The sequence below is a fragment of the Lepidochelys kempii genome, chromosome 2, assembly GCF_965140265.1.
Source record: "Lepidochelys kempii isolate rLepKem1 chromosome 2, rLepKem1.hap2, whole genome shotgun sequence".
Lineage (NCBI taxonomy): Eukaryota > Metazoa > Chordata > Testudines > Cheloniidae > Lepidochelys > Lepidochelys kempii.
Genome location: NC_133257.1, coordinates 82614745 through 82622318, shown reverse-complemented (window position 1 = coordinate 82622318; position 7574 = coordinate 82614745).

Genomic DNA, 7574 nt, shown 5'->3' with positions numbered 1-7574 from the left:
AAGACCTGAGTGTCAGAATTTTCCCCTTCTATATATATAAAATTTGTGGAAGGTAGCAAATAGATGCAAGTAGAAAGTCCATAAAAGCAAAGAAGTAAATATGAAATTAAAAAAAATCCCCGAAGCTCCCACCACCAAAATACAAAGAAAATACTGTGTGTTAACTATTCACAGAGACAAAACCAGAAGTCATAACAATCCACCACACATTATTAATAGAGATCACAAGACAATAGACTTGCTAGGTTCAAGGCATACTGCTATTAGACTCAGTAAAAAATAATACATAGTCCCAGGAAGCAAGATAAACTGTCTTACTTTTTCACTTGAACAAGAAAATATCATTCAAAAATGAAATGAGGTTAAATTTAAAATCACAGAAGAATGACAAGTTAATTTAAGGGTCTTTTCAAACATTTAGATCTGTTCTGTAATGTTCATTCCACTCCTACCAGAGACAGTGCTCTGCTCCTCATCTTCGACAACCTACGTTACAGGAGCTGCTTCTGCTTCTAGCACTGCAGATAACCAAGGTATATCAGACCATCAGTATTAACATTTATACAAAAGTCACTGAAGTCAAGGATGGCACAATGTACCATATGGGAATGGGATGAAAATCATAAAAGGCAGGAGCGGGGGATGAGCTGTGTCTGTACAGGTCTCCAGCGGTTGTGTAGCCTTAATCCCCTCCAACCTTGGGAGATATTTCTCTCTGAGTTGATGATACAATAAGCCATGTCTCTGCAGAAACACAAAGATCTGGACATTAGTCTCCTCCCTCTGTTACAGCCTGCTCTTAACTATATTTAAGTCAATGGCAAAATTCTAATTGACCTCAGTGCTAGTAGGATCAGGCATTAGCATTTTGTATTAGCACTAGCCTTAGCTAATTTGCATTGTCTCCCTTTTTAACTGAAATGGCCATTGGAAAAAGGCTAGTGCTTTTCCAGCAATACAGCAGCAATCAAAAGATTTCCCTTTTATATTCATCCCAATAAGGGGAGAAAAATTGTGTTCAGAAGGTTTTGGAATGAGGGATCGAGAAGTCATGGCTGAGCATGTTGTATTGAGGGAGAGGTGTACTGCTGGGACTTGACTTGACTCGAACCTTGTTAATCCTGGCTGGCTCCAAGGGGCTGAAAGATTATATTTAGGTGTATATCACTCTGCAGAGTAGTTGGGCGCCTGTGGCCATGAGGCTGAGGCTCCCAACAGGGTCTTTGGGAAGATTTTCCCACACTTCCCTGTAAGTTAGATTTGTATGTTAGGGCTCATCAAGGGGAATTTCCTGTGCATTATGGCCCTGAATAAGGAAAGTACTTTAAGCACATCTTAAACTTTAAACAGGTGTCTCATCACTTCAGTGGATCTATCCATCTGCACATGCTTCAGTGCTTTGCTGAATCTGGGCCTATGCGCATCCCCAAAGTGTTGCTCTGTAATGAGAAAAGATGTTTTTGGTGATGTGTGTAGTATGGGCTCCCCAAGCGGAGAAAAAGTGTGCAAGGGCCACATGGTTGGGAACATGTGCCTTAGATAGAAGAAATTCAGGATGACACCTCAAAGGAGCTAACCATATCAAAATAAAGGTTTACAAAATAAGCCTGCTGGAATATAAGAGAAATCTATGGTCAAAGGGAGGACAACGCTGAGGGAGACTCCAGGGAAAGCAGATCTGCAAGTGAATGCTCTGTCGTGAGCAGGAGGCCCAGCCAAGAGAGAGACAGTGAAGAGACCAGGCTGGGAGTGAATAGGAAGAGGCTGTGGGAAAGGAAGACAGGGAAATTTAGGGTTTCTCAGGCTGGGAGCTCATAGTAGAGGGTGGGTGTGTTCCTCCTTGAGGAAGTATGGAAGGGGTGGATTAAAGTAAAGGGAAAGGCTGAAGCCAAGGTGAAAAGGGAGGGCTGTATCTAGTGGAAGAGTCTGAGTGAAAGATTTGGTTTTAGCTTTACATTGGACTTTGAGTTGAACTCTGGAAGTGGTGGACTTTGGGACTTAGCTGGAGGGCTAAGTCACTGCAGTGACCTGATAGGACTGGGAGCTGATGAATAACTGACGTTAAAGGGAAGTTTAGGCAGAGGCAGGGTCTCCTGCCAGATTTGGGGAGACCCTGTTACAGTCTTATTGAAATCAATATGACAGCCTGTGGAATAAAGTACAAGGATGCCAGAATCAGGTCTCACATTTCATAAGGCACCTATGACTGTGGTTTCTAAGTGCTGGAGAAATGAAAGCTGCAGGCAATTGCAACATCAACCCTTTATTTACGTTGACTTCCATGGGGGAAGGACTATTCCCTTACGTTTTCCAAAATGTGTAGAGCTTATGCTTTCGTTGCAATTTTATCCTCCACAAAGGCATAGCTGTACCAACTTTTCATACAAGTGATTTGAGAAAACAAGGTTATAGTTTCTATCTGGACTGTGTAAAAAATAAACGCTGTCATAAAATAAAAAAACCACTGCTTTGCAAACTGACATAGTCAATCATTTTGACAGGAGATTTTGAAACAGGGCAACACTCACGAAGTAATGCTAACATCATAACTTTTAAAAAGTTGTGCCCAGAAGAGGAAAAACTGGGGAGGAAAACTACCAAACGAAGACAATGATTTTTAAAGCTGTGTGACTGTGCTGGATCAATCCAGGGCTGGCCTTGCATTCCTCCGGCTTGATTCAGCACTTCTAACACACTCCTGATTTAGCAAAAGTCCCTTGATTTCAGTGGGGTGGGTGAGAGCTGCTAGAAATGACCTCTAGATGCAACTCTCAGCATCTTAATGGACTGTTTTACTTGAAGTCCAAGCTCCTAGAGCCAGGTAATAACATGAGAATCTCAACTTAAAAAGGAAAAAAAAAAAAAAAGGTTTTTTGCCTTCATGGTCATGGAGAAAAGTGACCAGCAGACACCGGAAAGGCTCAGAAAGCAGAAGGCAAAAGAAAAAGAACCCAACATGTATTACTGTAAAAAATCTTATTTTTTTTTTAAGAAAAAAAGCCTCCAGAATTCTCTTTCCCATAGAAACACCTCCAGCCTCTCAAAGACAAGTGAGCCCAGAGTTTCCATGAAGAGAAAAACCTCTCTGGCCTAACACAGCCGCTTTGGTTTCTGTAAGCGGATGGATTGTTTGTGTAGCTCGGGCTGAAACGTCTGTGTGGAAATCACCCAAAAGCACATCCCCCGCGAGTCCCCCGGCTGCTGCGGGGAACCATCTCCTGCCCAGTGTGACTCGCCGACGGGCACAATGGGAACTCGCTCAAGGGCAGCGTTTGATCTGGATTGCATGGCTGGAGCCAAACAACCCCAGCCACCCACAGAACCGGAGCCCGGCGTGCAGCCAGCCCCTCTCTCCTTTCCAGCCTCCCCCTGAAGGCGTGGCTAGGCACCCAGGTCTGAGCCTTTGGAAAGGGGCTTTTCCCCCGTCCCGGGGGAGGGTCAGGGTGCCATGAGCTCCTCGCTCGTGGGGTGGTGACACACCCGCGGCTTTCTCACCCTCGGCAGTCAATATCCAAGAGCTCTGACGCCCACCTCTGCAACAACTCGCTGCACCTTTTGAAAACATATTGGAGGAAAGAAAAAGGGGGGGGGGGACGACTCCCACTCCTATAGGTGTAACCCAGTGGGGTCAACTCTTGGGATATAGACTCAGAAACGTTTGTCTTTCCAGGTACTCACGGGGGAGGTAGAAATCCTAAGAAGAGAAAGCGACCAGGGTCAAATCCTTTGGCATCTGCTCCACTGAAGTCCAGCCAAGCAGAACTTGGGTCCTAGCAGCTTATTCGGTCTGACTGGCTGTAACCGAGATCAGTGTTGCACTGGAGGAAGGACAACACCGATAGTTTTGGGGTTTTTTTTTTTAAGGATTTTTACCTTCTTGCAGTATGGGGGGTGTGTGTGTGTGTGTGTGTCTGCCTAGCTGAGACTTTAGACTATATTAGGTTTTAACTTTACTTATTGAATAGAAGGATTTGTAAAGGGAAGGGGAACTCGAAATAGGTTGAAAATCCACTGCGTGTTCGTGTCGCCCCAATCAATCGGTCTGGTGTAATGTCACAGTTGTTTGAGAGTGGAAATACTTCCTGTCATTGGCTGGCCTTGATAACGTTATATTTTAAAGGAGCTTGGATAAGAGACATGGGGGGAATTGCACAGCAGGTAGCCTTTAATAACTCCTCTGCTTATCAGCCTGGCCTAAATTTACCAGCAAGTTTTAAAGTACATTAAGTTACATAAACATGGCATGGAAAAGAATGCATTTCAGCCCTTGATAGCGACCAAAGTGACCTCTACTGTATCTCACCTAGAGCCCGATTTAATTAATACACATTCTGACACTCAACAACAGGGGGAGAACCTGGATTTACTCGCTTTAAACATGGGCTTTGTGTTAATGGGCAGCACACTAAATTGACTATGTCTGCTTATTTCATTAAACAAATGGCACTCGAATCCCCCTGCTTAGCCCTAAATGTTACTTGGGAGGAAGTTCAGAACATATTTCAGGTGATTGGGGTTAATAGTATCAGGGACAATTTCCAAAGGGTTACAGATGATCTGTGTTGAACAGAAGATCCGACATTTATGACACTAAATCCAGTGTTTGCTAGAAACAAGTCGAAAGTTGGCAATAAAGGTTAACAATTGGATATGAAAACAAGCTTGTGAACCTCTGCAAAGGAGACCGGCTGAAGTTAAAGGGATCTGTAGTCAAGGAAGAGGGCATACATTTCTCACACACATTAATGTATTTGTTATATTCTTCACAGCTGTATTTTTAGTACTCGCTCTTTCTCTATTTTTAAAGCCACTTCTGTAACCAACAGCTTTGTCAAAGGAGACTACAGGGGGTTTGAACTTGTGTATTATTGTTCACTAATCCTCTTTTTCACCGGAGTTTTCACAACCCGCAAACTGAAGCGAATTATAACCTAAGAAAACAGTCCCCCCCCCAAATTAACTGTAGTTAATGACTGGATTAAAATTGAGATGGATGTAATCCAGCCAAAATAAACCTCGCGATTCTCCAGAGAGCGCTACAGAAGAGAGAAGCCAGCCTCCGCCTGCAGTGTTGTGTAAAAGAAACCCACACAACGAGGGACTCTTTCCTTCAGCCAGGCTGAATCGGCCACAGAGCCTATCTTGAGCATTTTGACTCGATTGATCGAAATAAGCCGGAACAATCTAACTGCCGATATATTGGAATGGCTAAAAAGTGATGGCTATTATATACGTATATTTCAGCAACTCTTCCCCTTCTCAACCATCCCAACATGATTAGCGCTGCCCCCTTCCCCCCAGCCCCAACCCGATTTCAATTCAGTTATTCATGCCGTCAGTTGGAGGTAAAACATGCAGCAAAGGAGCAGGGGCTTAACACGGCTAGGAACGGTTTAAAGCCCGAGAGAAAACTCGCTATTTTCGCTACTGGGTGAAAGTACGTCAGAAGTGGGGTGCGGGGGAGGGGAGTGACAATTTAAAATGAGCAATTTAAACCAACCTGTGGTTAGTGGTTTTGGAACCAAACTGAAACGAAAAGAAGGGGGGGGGTTGCCTCTGACACAGTACATAGGATTTTCTTATCGGAGTCTACTGGAGAAAATAAAATGAAATTTGTAGCCTGGCTGTACAGTAAACAGGCAGCTAATCAGTGATGAAAAAGTTTTGAAGTCTGGAGGGTCACATGCAGGTCACCTTTGAGCCATCAGAGCCACATCTCTGCCAGGCTAAAGTGTCTCTGCCCGTATCTCCCCTCTTCTCTCCAGCCGGAGCAGGAGAGAGATCCTGGAGAAACACGCAATTCCTTCGGATACAGGCATGTTCTTGCCTTCGAATATTGAAAGGAATCCCAGACGAGTGGCGTGAGGATATAGAGTAGCAGTGTTTAGCGGGCACAACACCCATTCAAGCAAGAAACTTGTTATGAAATTGAGTGAGGGTCGGGATAGATCCGAGACGCATTCATCGAAATTTCCGCTCAGTGAAAATCCAGTATCCTCCCATTATATCAACCATCCGGGGTGCCTGGCCATATACCGATGTAATACTTTCTGGTTTACTTTATTAAGGATCTGCTGGAGAATGTAAACGACAAGCCGATTGCTTTCACCCACTTCAGCAGAAACATTTACTGCTAACAACCATCATGGAACGAAATTACCGTTGTTACATATCATTAAACCTTATGGCAGTCTGTTTGGGTCTCTCACTTTAACAAATCTAAACATGACTGAGACGTATTCTGGGTTACTGAAGTAAATCAATTGGAAGCCATGCAGCTGCATTCAAGAAAATGGTCCGGTGTCCAGACCTCTCTGCCTACTATTATATTGTTTAACTTGCATCTCAAATTAGGGGGAAAACCCCTAATCATTTAAATCTCACACTTGGACATAATGAGCAGTATTAGTCAGGCAGACGGGAGCTGAAAGGAATCTCCCGCAATTCAGCAAAGAAATTATTTCTCCGAAAACAGGCTCTTTTTCTCCACAAGAAATCCTCCTTCCATATATACAACCAAAATAAAGCAATGCATTGAAACTCAAAGCACCGAACCCGCGCTCTCAACAAACTATTACACCCCATATTTTATCCCCAATCATGCAAACTGTTCGCTTCCCACTCACCTTGCCCGGAAAAAAAAAACCCTCTACCCAAGATAAACACTCTCTATCAGCAGGTTTTTTAATTGTGTCTGTCGGAACGAATAGTTTCTGATGGCTACAGGGAGGGAGACATGCTTCATCTAGCCCCTTGCTACAGATGACTCTCTTTCTGTACAAACTGATGATGACAGATATCCAGCTGATAACCTCTGGGGAACGAAGTTATTTTAATTTCCAGTCACTTTCCTGCTAAGTACCATATCAGTTTGTACACAGCTGAGATAAGAGAAAGAATAAGAAAGAAAGAGACTAAAAATGTAGCCATAATGGCTGGAGTGGACGGAGTGGGTTCTCATATCCTGTCTTTGACTTTACCTGAGTCCTCCTACAACAAATCGAGGATAGCTTTGATTTTACCAGAAAAAGCCTGGGGACGTTTTGATGGTTATTCACCTGATTTCTTAATGTGAAGGTAAGGCAAACAGCGTGTGGCTCATACAAAAAGATAAAGGGGCCGATTCGGTATGACCTAGGTGAAGTTCAGTCTATAGAACATCATGGCCCTTGACTCTTTAAAAGTAATTTCCCGCAACCTGCGAAAAAAAAAATACGGGAAGGGAAACTGATCGGTAAAATGGGTTTTTAGTGAAAACAAAGCCTGACCCCCTCACCTGGTAAGGGCAACTCCCATCTTTTCATATGCGGGGTATTTATACCTCCCTACTGTATGTGCCACTCCATGCATCTGATGAAGTGGGTTCTAGCCCACCAAAGTTTATGCCCAAATAATTTTGTTAATCTCTAAGGTGCCACAAGGACTCCTCCTTGTTTTTGCTGATACAGACTAACACAGCTACCCCTCTGAAACCTTGTCTATTTCTGTTCAGGGAGAAGAGAGCGATGGATGGATACTTAGCTAGACAGAATAATCTTGGGGAGAAATATAATTGGGCAAAGGGGTTTTGATGG